Source organism: Rosa chinensis, chromosome 6 (genome assembly GCF_002994745.2).
Source record: "Rosa chinensis cultivar Old Blush chromosome 6, RchiOBHm-V2, whole genome shotgun sequence".
Taxonomy (NCBI): Eukaryota; Viridiplantae; Streptophyta; class Magnoliopsida; order Rosales; family Rosaceae; genus Rosa; species Rosa chinensis.
In genome coordinates this window covers 41,652,429-41,670,133 of record NC_037093.1, presented here as the reverse complement: position 1 = coordinate 41,670,133, position 17,705 = coordinate 41,652,429, and the positions used below count along the sequence as shown (strand labels likewise).

Below are 17,705 nucleotides of genomic sequence, written 5' to 3'. Positions count from 1 at the left end.
TTTGAGCATTTGCAATGTGTTTTCTTTCCAATTGCTCAACGATCTAGACGTACCATTATTTAGGTAATAATGGAGCATTAATTTTGCCTAATTCTGATCACACAATGATCAGGTAACAAAAATAGGACAAAAACACATTGTAATCAATCATATCACACATCAGTTTTTAACAAATCAGTGTCTTCTAATTTATACTCAGATAACAGAATCAATTGAACTCTGTTGTCCTAAAAGTTAATCACACAACATAATCAATTGAACTCTGTTATCGTAAAAGTTAATCACACAACATAATCAATTGAACTCTGTTGTCCTAAAGTTAATCACACAACAGATATAGTCCAAGAACTTAAGTTTGAAGATCAATCAGACAACGGACAAAATAAATATATGTTGTCTGACACGCTTGACATACAACAGCTTAAAACTGACACTGTTGTCTGAAGACAGGGCCTCAACTGCTACGCAGCTGTGCTTGGCATCTGCCGATCTGCCGAGCCTTCTGTTGAGCTATCACACAATAGTTATAACACATACCTGTTGTCTGTGTGTTTATCACACAACTGTGTTCCACCGTTGTCTGATTTTTCATCAAACAACGGCTCACTTTACAACGGTGGGACTCCAAATCCTACATCAGTTTTCTGCCGTTGTCTGATAAGATTTTTGGTGTAGTACGTGAACAAATCTGAGCCAGAAGCTCAAGCCCAAGTTGCAAGACCAGAATAGAAGCTCATCACATGTTGCCATGACAAAAGTTATGAATCTTCTCAAAATAGGCTCATCTAGTTGGATGCGATGTCTAGGCAAGGTTCAGATGAGGCCGTGTACTTAAGTGAGCCTCGCTCCACCTAAACCTTATCATTCCTTACCTGGTCGTATTCAATTGGAGTTACCGAAAGGGTTGAGTTATAACTTTTTATTCCTTGGCAGACCAGTTTGAGCCGAGCAGGTCCACTCTCCCTCAGCAGGACCTAGCAGCCCAGCAGGTCTCACACACCATCTGACTTATGCAAGAAAGCCCGGGTCACAATCCCGCAGACTAAGCCCGATAGGCTTCATTATCAAGCCCACTCTTTCTTTGGTCCAGCAGAATAAAAAATAAAAGGAAAAATGATTTCATATTGTAAATAGATTCACCATATTTAATATGTATAATTAATTGCCAGAACCATTTATTCACATAATTGTGTGATAATTAATCTGTTATATTAGTAGCATGCAATTAATATCTCAATTGATTTGTGATTTTTATTTATCCAAATTTGTAAGATTATTTCAATAATTTGCTCAATTCAATATTATTGTGTTACTTGTCTAAATTTTCGCACTAGAATATATGTGTAGAAAATGTAGGTACCTAATGAACTAGAAGTTCTAAATGAACCAGTAGTACGTTCATACATAAATCGAACTTGTAGTTTCGATAATGCCATTTAAGAAACTTGAAGTTTTCTTCATAAATTCACTACACATGATAAAACCAGTAGCTTTTACATGTCTAATCCGATTTTTCATACCATGTTATAGAACCTGAAGTTCTCATTACTTGCTTATGGACGATATTACCCAAAGCACTAATATTATTTGTTCCTTTCCTATAAGAAATGTCAAATCTCAACATGTTTGACTTTGTTGCTTTGGAGGTTTCCGGAAGAAACTATCTAAAGTGGACTCAAGATGTGAAAATTCATCTGACTACAAAGAAGATGAGATCAACAATTGATACTCATGACAATGTCATCACTGAGGCTTTTAAGGCGAGTGCCATAATGTTCATTAAGAAACATATGGAGAAAGCACTCCAAGTTGAGTATCTGATGAAGAGGATTCACAGACTCTTTGGATCGCTCTGGAAGAGTACTTTAACCACCAAATGACCATTTTCTTGCCTGAAGCAAGGCATGATTAGCAAGATATTGAACAAGCCCATCTGCCCAAAAGAATACAAAGAGAGGCACTTTACTAATTCTTAGAATTGATCACTATCTTGTTGCTCACTGAAATGAACAACAACCTCCTGTTGAGGAATGATCATGCCAAGCCCATCGGTACCTAAGCAACACTTTTGCTTGAAGCAAATGATGTTACTCATCGAAAACCTAATCGCGAAAGGAGAAATTGTGGTCGTGGAAGAAAAAAAAAGTCTTATCTTTCGAGACAAGGAAAGAGAGGTGGGCCCATAAATGGCCCATGTTATAGTGCCCCTGCCCAACAAGCCAAAGTGGAAAAGAACACTGGTTCGGCCTCAACATGATCTTTGTTATCAATGTGGAGGAATTGACTACTAGTCTCGCACCTGTTGTGCGATAGCCAAAGCAGTAAATGAGTATTACGCCAGTTGCGGAACTCGAAATACCAACTTTATTGAAGGGTCATTTTCTATTGATTCCACATTAGAGATCATGGATTTTCAGCCAGTTACTGAACATACCGAGGATTAGAACTCGAAGACATGGGTATAATTGGCCCCTTGTGCCATATCTATTTCATCTTAATGAATGAGACATCTTCGGATTTTGGTGATTTATGTTTTCAATTATTTTGGATTATAGAAATGTGGTTATGTTCGAATATACATGTGATCCATTGAATTAAATTTATGAATAGGCATGTCTTGTGGGAAAGTTTGTTGTCTAGATAAAAGTGCTATTACGCACACCATACTCCCAGATCGGGGATATTTTTCAAACTTATGTCTATTCATACCTCTATGACAATCGTATTAGGCCAATCGAACCTGATAGAGGGTTATGGCAAAACCCACTGTATGTTGGCCAATGGTACTGAACCTACCATTAATGAGACCTTATAATCTCCACGTTCCAGAAGAATGTTATTGAGTATTAAGGATATTCTAACCAACAGTTACCACATTGAAACCACTGAGAAAAATGATAGTAATATCTTTGCATAACCTCCAAGTGTGTGGCTAGAAGCGTACATTGGAGAAAATTGAAATATGTTAGCTAGACGCTAACTAATTCAAGCAACTACTTGCTATGGCATGACCGTTTGGGACACCCAGGTCACAGTATGATGCACCATATCCTCAATTCATCGCAGGTGCATCACCTTTTGAATAAGGGTCTTGTATATAATGACACACTATGCCATACTCATTAAGAATATTTTATACTGGACCATCATATGCAAAGACTAGTACATACACCACCATTTTTCTGCACAGAATGCAAGGGAAATTTGTGGACATATCCAACCACCATATGGACCAGTTAAATATTAATGGTTTTGGTTGATGTATCGACACTACTAGAAATCTGTTCATATACATAGCATGTTTTAAATCGGTCATACTTGCCCACGATGTAAAAAAGTAATCTAACATCGTTTTATGAAAATACCGATTTTAATGTATGTCATTAACATCAGTCCTTAAAATGACTGGTGTTAAAAATTTAGTTCAAAAATTTGCGGGAACCTATGTTTGCAAAAAGCGCCAAGTCTTTTAAGTGAAATGAAGAAGCGGGGACTAAAACTCAAAATTTTCACACTTAGAAAAAAAATTGCGCCCGACCCCAAGACTGAAACACAAACCCTAAGCTCAGTGTCGACCTCCGTTCTCAACCCAGACTCGAGCTCCGCTTCCTCCTCCTCACCATCACAATCCTCCCTCCTCCATTCTCAAGTGGAATCTGAAGCGCCGAGATCCCGACCGAGATCTAAAATTGAAGTAACAGCTCTGAATCCTGAGCTCGGCCTCGATATGAGATTGGCAGAGTTGAAGAAATTAAAGAGGAATGGTTCTTTCCTCTGAAGCCCCACCGAAGTCGGGGTTGGAGCCCTAAACCCGAACACAGCAACCCAGCTGCACTCAACTGCGCCGTTTCTGACTCTCTTCTCCATGACTCCGTGTCTCCGTCTCCGCCGTTTCTGACTCTCCATCTCCGCCTCTCCGGTCTCCCGTCTTTGAGTCTCCGTCTCTGAGCTCTAGGTATCTCTCTCTCCCAGTCTCCCTTTCCGTCTTCTTCTACTCCTCTTCCTCTTCTTCTTCTCTTCTTATCTTCTTCTTCTTAATCTGATTGAATCATGAATCACCCATTTGAAATTGAAATTGAATTCCTCAGAGTAATGAAATTGTATGTATGAATGTATCCTGATAATCTGAATATATTGGTCTGGCCCAGATTGGAGCTACTTTCCCTCTCAACTGATTTCCCTCTCAACTCAAACCCTAGCCCCTCCTCCTCTTGTCTCACATCTCGCCTGAGGCTACTGAATGCGATCATGGCCGACGTCGCCACCTTGTCGTGTGTTCGTTGCAGCAAACCCGCCAACCTTCAGTATGTCAATTTCTCACTCCTCAATTTTTTTTTTCAATTTCGCTAATCTTTATGATTTTTTTGATTAATAAAGCTATAATCTTGATGCTACTCAATCAGAAATACTTGATTCTGAGAATTCTTGAATGTTCATGGCTTGAAAGATTGGAACTTTTGTTGAATTAAGCTTTAATTTTCCATTTGCAGGTGTCCCAAGTGTGTGGAATTGAAGCTTCCTGGTGAAGATGCCGCTTTCTGGTTCGTAATGATTTCCTTCTTTGATTTTATAGTGGATTATTAGGGTGCCCTGTAGAAATTATAGTGAGTTGAGCCTTTTGGTTTTAGCTTCATCAGGATTTAGAACACATTAGCGGTCTGATTTGACTAGAATCGATAGCGTATGTTGATAGAAGTTTGAAAATGATTTGTAAGTTTGACTGATTATGGAGATATGGACTCTTATCAGCACTCAGGATTGTTTTAAGGCTTCGTGGAGCTTGCATAAATCGGTACATTTAAAGGTGCATCAGTGACTTTCAGTTATGTATACATCTTGTAAAGATTTTGTTCCAATTGTTAATTATGTGTTTCTGCAGGGAAAGGAGTGCCTAATTTCTGGTTGTATGCTTTAAAAGGCTGTGCCACGTTAGATGCTCAGGTTGTTGTTTGTGCATAAAGTTTTTCATCATGTTTCTTATCCTGAATGTTTGTAGTTGAATCTGAATTGTTTTTGTCTTATCTCTTGGTATCAGATTACGGATCAAGATGAAGGAGCTCTCAAGCATCTTATAGACATTAAATGGTCCAGGATACAGAAAGGGTTCAAACTTGAATTCTATTTTCACACTAACCCTTTCTTTGAAAACCTTGTCTTGACCAAGACGTATCATATGAATGATGAAGATGAATTCTTTCTAGAATCTGCAATAGGGTAAGATTCTTGTTTTATACATTTGATACAAGGAAGGCAGCTGTTTGTATTTACTTTAATTTTTTGGGGCATCTGGTGCTCTGTAGGACAGAGATTGAATGGCATCCAAAAAAATGCTTGACACAGAAGCTCGATAAGATATCTGGGAAGGGATCAAAGAAAGCTAAGCCAATGACTAATAAAAGCTTCTTTGGCTTTTTCAGTCCACTTGAAATCCCAAAGAACCTGAAAGATATGAAAGATACTGTTGAGGTGAGATTTTTGTAACATGGTCATCATATTTAAATTTGTTTCCTTATTTGACTCATTGACTGTGTACACACAATTTCTTATATTTCATTTTTCTCAACAGGTCGTAAATCTGAAAGACGAGATGGAAAGGGATTGTTTCTTTGGGTGAGCTCATAACTTAGGTTTTACCCACAGGCAAATGCTTGAACTTTGTTATTAGCTACTGTATGATTGAGGTCTCAATATAGACAAATTCTCTGAACTTTGCTATTGCTCGACGTTTTTATTCTTGTGTAAGATTGATCCAGTACTATTCTCCCTTACTCTGAAATTTGTATTACTATATTGGACATTGCATTATTCAGTTTGATATGTTTCCATGATTATTATTTACAATTGAGAGACACTGCTTGGATGTCTGCACTCCAAATTAGTATGTTATGTTTTTTGTTAATAGCTAGCAACTACCTTTACAGCTTTGTTTTATTTATTGATCCATATTATAGTTCTTGTGGTGTGTTTACTGCGACTTCTTGATCATTCACGCTGTTACATTACATGATCGTTTTATAGAAGTTTGCATTTGAAATACCTTGATGCTTTCTCAACTTGAAGGAAAATAATGATGCATTGAAAGCAGAGTTTGACAAGGATAGAGCATCAATTCAAGCAAAATATCTTCAATCATGTCAAACTTTGTACGCACAGGTATGTAGACAATTTATACAATGTATCAATCTTTGTGTCATCTCTATACCTTTTTTCTGTTTTAAAGATGAAGTTAATTGTCACTCCACTTCATAGCGATACAATATCATAAATGATGAAGCAGATGGAGAGAGTATTGATCCTGAAGCAGATGGAGTTAGTAGCGACTCTGAAGAGGAAGCATTTGTCAATGGTACACTTTTGATACTTTTATATATTCATTAACTTTAACAATTTGTTATTTATATCATCACTATTTATTATCCTGTTACGTATTTTGGCAGAGAAAGGGGTGCCTAACTTCTGGCTCTATGCATTGCAAAACAATACTATATAGACGACGAGGTGGGTGTTGGTGCATACTGTTTCTCGTTTATAATGTTTACATGGTTGTAACTTGTGTATAAAATCCTTCTTTGTTTTCTCTCGTATCTTCCCAATTAGATTACTTATCGTGATGAGCGAGGGGTGGATAAGGAGGGGTGAGGCATCATGCATCTTAATTGGAGTGGAAATTTTCAGTATTTTCTGTGCAGATTTAGAACTGTTTGAGTATTATCGAGACTATCTTTGCATAATACTGATTTGAATATTGATGTGCATTTGCATTTGCATTTGGTTCTCTTGGGTTTTGTGCAGATTAGCTTGGTAAAAATGCCAGAGCGAGCCAGAAAAAGTTGATGGCTTTGACCACTAATGTGATGAGAGATGATAGTGATAAGGTAAAGTGGTCATGCTTATTCTCACTTGGTATTCCAATGTGAATTATGTGTATTGAGATTCACTGCCTTTTTAGTACCTTTTAAGCTCAGTCATGTTGGTATTTCTTTTTGTTGAGTTTAGTAATACCAGAAATCACTGTCATTAGGTTTATGTTGCACTGTGAAACTGACTTTGTCATTCTCTTGCAGGGCCTTGGATTACAAGTTATGAAATATTTGGCTGCCAAATATGAAGAGCTAGGGTGTGAAGTGAAATGGATGGGCAAGCCTGATAAGGTGATCTAGTCACATTGGTCTGGTTACCGCTGTTAACTTCACTTCATGTGAACCTTTAGCTTAATACATATTTCTCTTGCACTTGACTGCCAAGATGAATTTTGAGCAAGGCTACTTTTTGCTTTGAAGCAAAGTTTGGTGTAGAAATTTTGTAGATTGTTGCTCATATGTTTCTAGGCTATCATTTATAGGTTTTGGGGTTTTCTTCTGTGACATATGTTTAGTCATGAATTTGGAAAGAAAATTAATGGAAAGCCCCAATTTTTGGATGATTATGAAATGCATTTCTTTTCCCAGCAGCAGCTAGATGCAAACTTAGCTCATCACGCTGGTCAAAATTAAGTGAAGTATATAAAAGCATAACAATACAGTAATGCCAAGGAAAACAAAGTCACTTGAGAGATTAGAAATCAGTATCAAAATAAAAATCGATGTCTTATGATTATTAATGTATCGAGTCGTGTCCGTAGTACCGATGTACTCAAAACCAGTGCACATCGATTTTGCAAAACAAAAGCGATGTCTACAATGAAACAACACATCGGTTCTAGAAAAAGCAAGCGATGTACATAAAACCATTGAACATTGTTTTGCTTAAATGAAAACGATGTGCTGTGTTAAATGAAACATCAGTCCTTAAAAAAAAACTGATGACGCCTAAAGATACAAACATCGTTCCTAAGAAAATAATGTGCCAAGCTACATATAAAAATGGCCACGAACAAACAATAATCATGGGAACTGATGTCTGGAAGTGTACTAGACATTGGTTCTGAAAATAGAAATCGATGCAAATATTCACGTAGGTATTGTTCGACATATACTTTATTAAGCATAAAATGTGAAAATATGAAGAATTAGACATAGCTAACATACAAAAATATGATGATTATAATGATTATACATCGATTTATTTTTTAGAATCGATGTTGGTTGTTGTCTGGAACATCGGTTAAAAACGCGCTTATACTGATGTCTATATCTTTCTCTACACCCACTAAGACATCGGTCGAAAATTAGTTTAACATTGATTCTGGACTGATGTCTATGAACAAAATTCTAGTAGTGCGACAAAGTGATCACATGTTACACTATTGTCCACAAGAAAATGCTGTTTTTGCTAAACTCTCACCCAAATCATGAAATTGAGGGTTCACCACTCAGATTATCCCATAAAGTCTATAAGACTTGATAATACCGGAGAGTTTACATCGAAGTCTTTTAATGATTATTGCATATCCTTTGGGGTTGATGCTGAACATATAGTTCCCTATGTTCACACCCAAGATGGTCTCGTAAATAGAATCTTGGTAATGCGCACCAAGCTTCTAATTTCTGCATGAGGCTATGCAATCTTGCATGCAGCTATGTTGGTCATGTTGAGGCCCTCTGTTACCAACCTTACTTAGCATTACAGCTGGTGACTGGGTACGAACCAGATGTTTCGCACTTAAGCACATTTGGATATGCAGTCCTCGTGCCAATTGTGACGTCATAACGTACAAAATTGGGTCTTCAACAAAGGATGGGTATACAAGTCGATTATGAGTCCCATCCATTATATGCTCTTTAGAGCCCTTGACTGGCGATCTCTTTACCGCTTAATTTGAGAATTGTCACTTTGATGAGACAGTCTTCCCGCCGTTAGGGGAAGATAAGAACGTCACTGTTCCTGATGAACGACGTGAATTAACATGGAATGTCCCCACACTGTCTCATCTTGATCCCCAAACCGCACGAAAATAGTGAAGTGGGACAATTCTAGATCTATAGAGTATAAGAATACAATATGCCAAACACTTTCTCTGATCTAGCAAAAGTGACGAGATCATATATACCTGCTGCAAATGTGCCTGCAAGGATAGAAATCTCTGTAGGATGTGTAGTCCCAGATGGACAAGGTACGGCCATGGTGGCTAACCAGTCATATGTCCCTGCCTAGAAGCGAGGTAGACCATTAGGTTCAAAGGATTCTTATTCCCAGAAGAGGATAAACTTGGCACAAACGAATCCTCTTGACATCGCTATCTCAAACCGATTCATCTCATGAGATAAATCCAGATTATGGGTACGTCCTAGAAGAGACCATGTTGGGGGACACTCCAACATTTGAACCAACTCCCGAGAATAGAGAAATCTCGGTAATTTTAGTGAGATTTGAAATCGGATTGAGATTATCATCGATGATATATTCATATTTGCGGTGGCCACCGAAATTATAATACGCGATGACCTCAAACCTTGCTTTGTTGATCAATATCAACGAAGAGACGACTGGCCAAAAAGGAAATAAGAAATCCAGGTCAAATTAGATTCCTTGACAAAGAGAAAGGTGTTTTGGACCTGTTGTTCCTACACCTCCCCATGTTAAACCTGTAGGATTTAAATGGGTATTTGTAAGGAAGCGTAATGAGAAAAACGAGATTGTGATACACAAGGCTCGTTTAGTGGCGCAAGAATTTTCTCAACGCCTTGTGATTGATTACAAGGAGGCGTATTCTCCCGTAATGGACGTCATAATGTTCCACTACCTTATCAGTTTGGTAGTTTTCAAAAAACTGAATATGCAGCTTAGGAATGTGGTCACAGCTTATCTCTATGGGGATCACAATACAGAGATATACATAAAAGTTCTTGAAGGACTTAATATACCAGATGCAAATAGTTCTAGACCATGGAACACGCTCTTCATTAGTTTTGAAGCGTTCACTTTATGGATTGAAACAATCCAGACGGAGGTGGTATAACCATCTAAGTGAATATTTAATCAGGATGGGATATGTGAATAATAAACTATGCCCATGCATGTTTATTAAGGAAACAAGTTCCTAGTTTGGAATTGTGGTGGTCTATGTCAATGACATGAATTTGAATATTTGATTGATACTCCTAAAGAGATCAAGGAAACCGCAAAGCACCTGAAGTTGGAATTTGAGGTGAAAGGCGTTGAGAGAACAAATTATTGTCTCGACTTGGAGCCCGAGCACAGTGCAGATGAAATTTTGGTCCATCAACCAAATTACATCCAGAAGATGTTAAGATGCTTTAATGAGGATAAAAGCAAGCACACCTATGGTCGTCTGAAGTCTAGAGAGAATCGTATCATCCTACAGATGATAACGAAGAGATATTGGTGTCAGACGTCCCATATCTAAGTGCGCATTATTGTACTTGGCTCAATGCCCTAGATAGGACATCTCATTCCATGTGAACTTGTTAGCTAGATATAGCTATGCGCCAACATGCCGCCACTGGAATGGCATAAAAGACATTTTTCGCTACCTTAGAGGTACAGCGGATATGGGCTTATTCTATCTCTACGCATCAAGGAATGGATCAAACCCCCTTGATCCTCAGAATGATGCTCGCCTTGTTGGATATGCTGATATAGACTATCCATCAGACCCGCACAAGGCACGTTCCCAAACTGGTTATGTCTTTACCATAAGGAATACTGCAATTTCTTGGAGGTCTACGATATAGACACTTGTTGCTACCTCTTTGAATCATGCTGAGATACTAGCTCTTCACGAAGCAGTATGTGAATGTACATGGCTAAAAGCCGTTACAAAGCATGTTCGAAGCACATGTGGACTACATTCCACCACTGATGAACCAACCATTATCTACGAGGATAATGCTGCTTACATAGAACAGATAAAGACGAGTTTCATCAAAGGAGACAACACCAAACATATTGTACCGAAGTTCTCCTTCAATTAGCAACAACAGGAGCATCAGAAGATTGAAGTTAAGCAGATTTGATTTGAAGACAATCGTGCAGACCTCTTCACCAAGTCACTACCAAAGTCTACATTCTAGAAGCATGTCCAAGGTATTGGTCTATGTAAATTATCTGAATTACCTAACATGTCATTTTCAGGGGGAGTATCCTGAAGCATACTCATTTGACCATCGTGTACTCTTTTTGCCCTTCGTCCAGGGTTATTTTTGTCCCACTGGGTTTTTGTCACCTGGCAAGGTTTTTGACGAGGCACATCTTTAGCATGGTCAGCCCATTTACTGCATCCAGAAGATGCTTTGATTTGACATATATGCATTTGCTCATCTTTTCCCTTCGACCACGGGTTTCTTCCACTGGGTTTATCGGGTAAGGTTTTGGTGTAGCAACTCTAAAGCATCCCTCTCATAGACATACTACCTACTTATGGTGCTAATAAGAAGACTCCACCTATCTCTAAAGCTGTGATACTGCTAATCCACAGTCAAGCGCGTTGTGCTCTTTTTCTCCTTCGACCAAGGTTGTTTTTCTCACTACACCAAAAATTTTATCAGACAACGGCAGAAAACCGTTATGTGATTTGGAGACCCACCGTTGTAGAGTGAGCCGTTGTCTGATGAAAAATCAGACTGCGGTGGAACACAGTTGTGTGAGAAACAAAAAGAGAACAGGTATGTGTTATAACTGTTGTGTGATAGCTCGGCAGATGGCTTGGTAGATGCCAAGCGCAGCTGCGCAGCAGTTGAGGCGCTGTCTTCAGACAACAGTGCCAGTTTTAAGCTGTTGTATGTTAAGCGTGTCAGACAACATTTTTTTATTTTGTTTGTTGTCTGATTGATCTTTAAACTTCAGTTCTTGGACTATATCTGTTGTGTGATTAACTTTAGGACAACATAGTTCAATTAATTCTGTTGTGTGATTAACTTTTAGGACAACAAAGTTCAATTAATTATGTTGTCTGAGTATAAATCAGAAGACACTAATTCGTTAAAAACCGATGTGTGATATGATTGATTACAATGTGTTTTTGTCCCATTTTTGGCCATTCAGACAACAGGCAGTGATCATTATATCTAATCTATTGTGTGATCATTTGAACATCCCATTCCTGAATTAGATTGTGCATTCATTTGGTCCATTTACCAAATGAACAGTACTTTATCAAATACAAACATTGCAAACCATCAAATGATTCATATAACCAATACTTTAAACTTCAAAAGCAAAAGAGGTGCATTTCCCAATCATTGAAGCCAACATTTTACACAAGAAAAGCATTGTAGTGCATGCCCATCTACTTGGGACATCAAAAAACTGATACACATATATATATTGTTCCAAACCATGCCACATATGGTGCATGAGAATGTACCAGCAGAGAAGCACCAAAAAAATGCCCACTGTTTTTTCTAAAATGTACCAGCAACAAGCACTCTACTTCATGACTCGTGCTCATGTGATGACACCAAACTTCCCCCACTTATTTTGCACTTGATCAATATCCGCTTGGGTGTATTGGCTGCTGCCTCTCCTCTCCCACTGAACATCTTTAACAGCCTCTAGCGTGTAAAGTTTTCCAGCTTTCCAAATTGGACCTTCTGCCTTGAATTCCAGATTTACATGGGGACCTTTTATGATGTTACCAAACAATTCCAAAACCCAATTCTCAAGTACATCAAGAGATTCTGCATCGAGTACAATATCACAATGAATATATATTTTGACATCGGACTCTAGAGCATTAAAAAGCAGGATATTATATGTCAATGTAATAACAATGGCTCAATAACAGCATACAAAATTCCATCTACATTATAATAACAACTACCAAAACATTATGATTTCTAACGGCCCAAGGCCTCATTGAAAAGTGCTAGTGAAATTATTTTCATATTCAAAAGCCAAAATATACCCTAGATCTCTCCAGCACGTTGCCTATTTGGAATTCCCACTATGATTTCTAACAGCCAAAGGCCTCATCCAAAAGTCCTAGTGAAATTATTTTCGGCTTCATTGCCTATTTAGAATTCTAGGTATCAGAATTGTCACTATGAACACCATTACTGACAAACCCACAATGCTTAATTGTGTTCTCCAACATCAACCTCTGGTCCTCTACAAGTTCCCAGAATCAAATATGATAATCAACAAAACAAAATCCCTGGCCTAACAAATGTAATCTAATTGAAATTTATTGAGAAAATTTAAATTTTCTGCTACTGGCATATCTTTTATTAAACTTTCAAAAGACAATGGTAATTAAAACAAAGAAAACAACAAGACAAAGAGATGAAAACTTTCACCTCCTCCTATGACAACTAGCTTCATCAATCCACCATGCTAATAATCTCTCTACAGTTTCAATATTTGTTCCCGCAAGTTGATCCCTTCTTCCATGGCATCACTCAAGCTCTTTTTATTCCCTTCATGCATACACAACTACAATTACTTGCATACATTACTATGTAATAAAGATCTCACTTGAGCAAAAAGAAAAGGAAAGATAGAAGTAAAACGTACCCAAAGAATATTCTACTAAATGAGTGTTTAGACTATTACTGAAATAGAAATGTAAACAGAGAAAAAAATGAAAAGTTATGTCAGAGGGAAATATATTGCTACAATAACATATGCAAAAAAATATATTCTACTAAATGAGTGTTTAGACTATTACATATTTGATTAGAATTCACTGAAATGATATTAAACTTGAGATGCTGAGGGACCACAGAGAACACAATTGGTTCTTAGATTTGCAACCTAAATCTCATGTCCATCCCAAAATTTTCTGATAAGGTAGTCTAACAAGTAATATCCTTAATATATGGAACATATAAATATAAAAGAGAAAAGAAGTACAAGAAAAGTTGCATAAACTTTTACACCACAGATCCTGTTGTCAATTCACATTTGTTTTGGACCATAAGTATGACTAGCAGACATATATCCGTTCAAATTTTCATATGAATGAGTGAAACAAAGCTAATACTAAATATCAATGCATGAAGCATCACCAAAATTTACAACCTCAGTTTACCAATCACAAATATCTTCAATACTAAGGAAATGACTTACTCAAATTGGGCACTTGAAGAGCTCAGTATTTACCTCGTGAAGGCACCCTTGAGAAACTCTTGTTTCACTTCAAAATGGTAGCAAGTATGCTCTACTTCCGTGTATGCAATTGAACAACCTCCGTGCTTGGATAAGTAACTGTCATACTAGCAAAGAAACGAGTCAGAACAAGTGATAACCATAACGTAGCACTATAGCAGTGTAGCACAAAATTTTCCATATTAACTTGCATGCAAGCTTTAAAAGTTTTATCAAGTAAACGCTATTTATTCAAAAATTATTTACCATTAACCAAGATAAACTATTAGTATCCAATCCAGTAAGGTATAAGTCAAACAGCTAAGATGATTCTTAATTCACAGTACCATACCCTGTGCCCTCCTGAACATCATTAAATCTTCTCAGGGCATAACAAATTGAACAAAACAGCAGTTATTTCCTAATCAAGTGAGAATAACACAAAAACCCGTCTTTTAATCTCCTATACACTAATAGTAATTAGTTAAAGAAATCACAACATTTACTTAGTTGTTAAATGCAGCCTGACATATAGGCGAGCAGGTTTGCAGTAAAAAGAACAAGCAAGGCGTCCCCCACTTTTATGGATAGAAAGGCAAGTTGAAGATGTAGATAAAGGACAAGTATATAATTCTTGATTTTCCATGTAGTAACCTCTATTAGAAAGAAAAATGATGCTGCTGAATCAGTGCCATGAGCTCTCAGTAAATCTCAATTTATTATAAATAACACAAATTGAACCACACAGAGCTCTAAACATTGCAGTGAATGAGGTACATAAATATTCAAGCTCAAAGAAAAATCATCAGGAAATATCATAGTAGGAGTTGAATCGATACTCCTTATATGGGTGCTGGATTCTCTTCTATATCATAGGCCTCAACTTCTTTAATTAAGTCCAGCTTGTTTGATTAGCCCCCTTCATTTTCTATTGCGCACCAACTAGTAAACAACTCTATTTATTTTTTTTAGGAGAAAAATGATGAGAATGACCTACCTGCTGCCCAAAGCCAATATCTTGAGTGGGTATATTTAGGTGGGAACACAAATGTCATTCCTTGAATTACTATACATGGAATCAATTGGAAAATCATGTACAATCTGATATCATTTCATGCTCTGCAACCAACTAGTAAGAACCACAATTAGCAAAGAGATTTCATGCTACCTACAAAATACGAGTCTAGCAAAGAACATAGAGGAGAAGATACAAACTTAAAGAGCAAAACTAACCTTTCATAGGCAGTACTAAGAAGCGCAATGAAGAGGAGTGCAAATAGGCAACATAAGCCAATTCTCTCTCCCACCCTCTCCACTATAAAACTAGAGAAAAGCGAGGAGAATGCGACCATCATCTGCAATCTAGAATTTACTTCAATAGTTGAACCAAACATAGAGAAACCAAAAAAGGTGGGAAATGCCTAAGAGCCCATTTTCCTTCAGTAGACTAACATACAAACATAGCTCCTGTTGTTCTAAAATACAACAAAGTAGGAAAATAATTGGCACACACATATATTTCCCTTTTGAGTAATAATTGTAGTGAATGCCTTTGCTGACATGAAAATATATCATGCAAATCAGTACACTATCAGTGGGCACTCTTTGGAGCATTTGTGTTTAGTAATCATCCCTGTTCTGTTCAGTATTATGCTCATGCAATGAAACAGGAAATGTCAAAGGTACTGTAGTATATGCAGTTTTCTAATTTAAATTATGAAGTGGCAAAACAAAAGGGGAAATTTCAATGCTCAACTTTGTGTAAAAACAGAGATTATATGCTGATAACTCATATCAATAAAATCAAACCAAGAATTAAACAAATGTCAATCCAATAATATAAGAAAATCCCAGAAAAGAAATGGACCTGCTCGAGTTCCAGAAAACACCTGCTTGAGTTCCAGAAAAGCCAATCCAATAATAAAAAAATCCCAGCACAATATACACCCAGATAAAATGAAGAACTACCATTGTGAAAACTAGCAATAATCGGCAATCACCTAAAATAAAAACTGAAAATAAAAATTAAGAACACCCAGTCTTGAAACCCAAATGCAATCATATAAACCCTAAGCAAACTGAATTGAAAACAAACCAAATTATGCCCAGAAATCAAGGTAAAACAACCATATCTATTAATGAACTAGAATATGAAGCAGAGATGGAGGCCATCGAGTTTGGTGTCAAGGCCGATTCAGAAATCAAATTCACATAAAATCAAACACAGATTAAACCCCCTTTTTGAAACCCCGAAACCCGATACAGATTTATAGATTTGAAAATGAATAAATCAAAGAGAGAGCTTACCAGTGAGTGTTACACCCAAACCCAAATTCGAGTGAAGACTTCCACCGAGTGCTCCGACGAAGACTCTTTGAGGGTTAAGTTGGGGTTTGGAGATGCGTGGGCTTTTAAGAACTACAGACGATGGGGGGATTATGGGGTTTTGGCTAGGGTTTTGATTGGATTTGGTGGAAGAAAGTGTCGGAGCTATTAAGTGGAGTTAAGAATTGAAGATTTAGGGTTGATTTGCAAAGAGAGGAGTAAAATTGGGGATGGTGAGAGCTTGAGAGAGAGAGAGAGCCAAAGAGCGATGTTTAGGGGAAGTCGAGGTTTTTGGGAAGGGACTGTGAAGTGTGAAGAAAGTGACGGAGAAGTCTCTGATGGAAACGATTCAAAGAAAACCCTTATTTTGTCTAAGTGGGAGTGAGAGGAGACAAATATTAGCTATGGTGTTTTCATGAGAGACCCATGGTGTTTTCATGAGAGATTGATGGTTTTTGGGGATAATGAGAAGAGAGCTGCTCGATGCGTTCAGGAAACGGCTGTTTTGACAAAGTGTTGATGGGGACAATAAACCTAGCTACCTGATTGGTTGTCAAAGGCGGGCTTTTAATTTTTCCTTTAAGAATCAGACAACGCAAAGACGAAGTTTTGTTGTCTGATTTTGAAAAATTAAACCTCAGCTAAGGTTCCAAAGAGGGAAAAGTTCCCGCTATAATATGCAACCAAAGTAACATGCTAGGCAATGCTCATTTACACAACGGAAACAACCCATTTGGTTGTGGGATCATCAATCTGATGCTATATTTCAATCAAAACTTGGAGGTTTTTGGGGGGCTTCTGTGCCATTTTGGGCCAAATAAAGGCACATCCAAATATTTTCCACTTTATCACACAACAAAAAGTAAAAAACCGTTGTATCATGTTTTGCATGCTACTCTCATACAACAGATATAACTATATTGTTGTACGATGTAGTACCAATTTGGAGCCAAATTTGAGTCAATCTAGGAGGGAAATCTGCCGCTATTTTTTTTATGATTCACACAACAGATTATTCTTGTAACCGTTGTGCAATGACTTTCTAAACAAAAACTTCAGAATTTTAACCACCTTATACAACGTAAGTTTACTAAACATGTTGTCTGATTCACTTTTCTTCATCACACAACACATTTTTTTTTTCGTTGTGCAAAAAGTGTTGTTTGTTAACGTTTTTGGTGTAGTGTCTCCCACAGGGTTTTTATTACTTGGCAAGGTTTTTGACGAGGCAACTTAGAAGCGCTCAGCCTAGGCAACACTATTGACATGAAATATCCAAGGGGGAGTGTTGTAAATAGTTATGGCTAATATCATGTAAATAGATGGAGAGTCATATAGGCCTTTCACTATAGATTAGTGATTGATAGGATTTTGAATAGGAGTAATTGACGTTA

General features: G+C 37.4%; 3 long non-coding RNA genes across 9 annotated transcripts; 2 read left to right on the top strand and 1 right to left on the bottom strand.

Annotated features, from left to right (window-relative positions):
* Positions 1-4,442: 4,442 nt before the first annotated feature.
* LOC121050167 lies at positions 4,443-4,936 on the top strand. The gene is made up of 3 exons (XR_005802228.1): positions 4,443-4,541; positions 4,750-4,804; positions 4,880-4,936. It is a non-coding gene; the product is annotated as an uncharacterized LOC121050167 (long non-coding RNA).
* A 20-nt stretch (positions 4,937-4,956) lies between these two features.
* Positions 4,957-7,365, top strand: LOC112169704. The gene is made up of 7 exons (XR_002924839.2): positions 4,957-5,214; positions 5,301-5,466; positions 5,567-6,153; positions 6,250-6,346; positions 6,438-6,498; positions 6,793-6,875; positions 7,065-7,365. It is a non-coding gene; the product is annotated as an uncharacterized LOC112169704 (long non-coding RNA).
* A 4,742-nt stretch (positions 7,366-12,107) lies between these two features.
* Positions 12,108-16,860, bottom strand: LOC112169705. 7 transcript variants are annotated; one of them, XR_002924843.2, is made up of 7 exons: positions 16,294-16,860; positions 15,220-15,348; positions 14,984-15,105; positions 14,002-14,106; positions 13,414-13,451; positions 13,197-13,332; positions 12,108-12,578 (listed from the first exon to the last, which is right to left on the bottom strand). It is a non-coding gene; the product is annotated as an uncharacterized LOC112169705 (long non-coding RNA). The 7 variants fall into 7 exon arrangements; XR_002924840.2 differs by having other exon boundaries at positions 14,002-14,114; positions 16,294-16,858; XR_005802223.1 differs by having other exon boundaries at positions 13,197-13,316; positions 14,002-14,114; positions 16,294-16,858.
* Positions 16,861-17,705: the final 845 nt, after the last annotated feature.